The 1,883-nt window shown below is 34.8% G+C and overlaps 1 protein-coding gene across 1 annotated transcript in view; it reads left to right on the top strand.

Moving 5' to 3' along the window:
* Positions 1-285: 285 nt before the first annotated feature.
* Positions 286-1,883, top strand: part of LOC122531916 (diuretic hormone receptor-like) — a 23,884-nt gene continuing 22,286 nt past the window's right edge. Inside the window, exon 1 of the mRNA XM_043660224.1 lies at positions 286-419. The gene's annotated coding sequence lies outside the window, so the exon portion shown is untranslated. The remainder of the gene's footprint in view (positions 420-1,883) is intronic.

The following is a 1,883-nucleotide window of genomic DNA, read 5'->3' as shown; positions in this document are numbered from 1 at the left end:
GAAATTTTTGGCAATTCGACTGTTCCGGAAATTCGAAATTTTCAGGAACCCAACTATCCCGGAAATCTCGAAATTTTCGGCAACTCGACTGTTCCAGAAATCTCGAAATTTTCGGGAACCCGACACTGCTCGAGGATTTCGACCCGATCATCGAGGCACTCGACATTTTCGAGTACCTTCGCAGAGATCTACCGAGAATACTGATGACGTTAATTTGGATTATTTGCAGAGAACGCAAGCCGTTGGTGCAGCGTGGACGGTAATTGGAGCAGCTACAGCAATTACAGCCTCTGTCGAAACGTTCGCGAGCCAACGATCGACGGAGGTGCCGAAGTGATCACGAATACGATCTACTTTGTTGGGTACAGCATCTCGTTGTTCACGCTGATCGTCGCTGTCTCTATTTTTCTCTACTGCAAGTAAGCGAGCTTCGATTTTGACATTATTATTATTTCGAAAAAATTTCGACAAAATTTAACAGTACGATTCGATCGAGAAGAATTGCAAACAAAATGGAACAGTTCATTCCGATATTACGAGAATTTCTATTACCTTAAATTTCATACAGTTGTATATCATATTTAGGATCCAGGTGAAAGAAATGTCAATTTAAAAAAAAAAAAAAAGAAAACAATCACGGAACTCGGTGATGTAAATCGGCTGTGAAAAGAATTGCGAGCGAAAAGCTTGCACCGGTGCGACGCTGATAGAAAAAAATGTCCTTCTCAATCGAGCTGGCGCAAAAATGTCCTTCACAATCGCAATAACAAATACAATCTCACAAACTGTCTTCGTCTGTCAGTTCATTACAAATTTTCCTCAAATCTTTATTCAAACGCTAATTGATAACGAGCAACAGATCAGTAATAATAGAAAAAAGAGGTAAAAGAAAAATGACAAAACAATTAGACAAAGAGCATAATCTTAATCTTTACTACCCAATTCATTATCAATTTTCTTCAAATTTCCACTCGAGCACCAATTGATAACGAACGACAAATCACAGTAATAATTATAAAAAGAAAACTAGGAAGGTAAAAGAAAAATGGCCAAACTGATAAAACGATCCCACAATTGACAAAGAGCATAAACTTAATCTTCGTTATCCAATTCATTATCAATTTTCTTCAAATTTCCACTCGAGCACCAATTGATAACAAACGATAAATTACAGTAATAATTATAAAAACAAAAATAGAGAGGTAAAAGAAAAATGGCCAAACCGATAGATCCAACAATTGACAGAGAGCATAAACTTAATTTTTATTATCCAATTCATTGTCAATTTTCCTGAAATTTCCACTCGAGCACCAATTGATAACGAACGACGAATCACAGTAATAATTATATAAAAAAGAAGAAAGATAAAAGAAAAATGGCCAAACTGATAGACCCAACAATTGACAGAGAGCATAATCTTAATCTTTACTACCCAATTCATTATCAATTTTCTTCAAATTTCCACTCGAGCACCAATTAATAACGGACGACAAATCACAGTAATAAAAAGAAAACTAGGAAGGTAAAAGAAAAATGGCCAAACTGATAAAACAATCCCACAATTGACAAAGAGCATAAACTTAATCTTCGTTATCCAATTCATTATCAATTTTCTTAAAATTTCCACTCGAGCACCAATTAATAACGGACGACAAATCACAGTATAATAATTATATAAAAAAGAAGAAAGGTAAAAGAAAAATGGCCAAACTGATAGACCCAGCAATTGACAGACAGAATAAACTTAATTTTTATTATCCAATTCATTGTCAATTGTGAAAAATGGCCAAACCGATAAAACGATCTAACAACTAACAAAGAGCATAATCTTAATCTTTACTACCCCCAATTCATTATCAATTTTCTTCAAATTTCCACTCGAG

Source organism: Frieseomelitta varia, unplaced genomic scaffold (assembly GCF_011392965.1).
Source record: "Frieseomelitta varia isolate USP_RPSP 00005682 unplaced genomic scaffold, Fvar_1.2 scaffold_427, whole genome shotgun sequence".
Classification (NCBI taxonomy): Eukaryota; Metazoa; Arthropoda; class Insecta; order Hymenoptera; family Apidae; genus Frieseomelitta; species Frieseomelitta varia.
The sequence above is the reverse complement of the archived record's forward strand: the minus strand, read 5'-3'. Positions and strand labels throughout refer to the sequence as shown.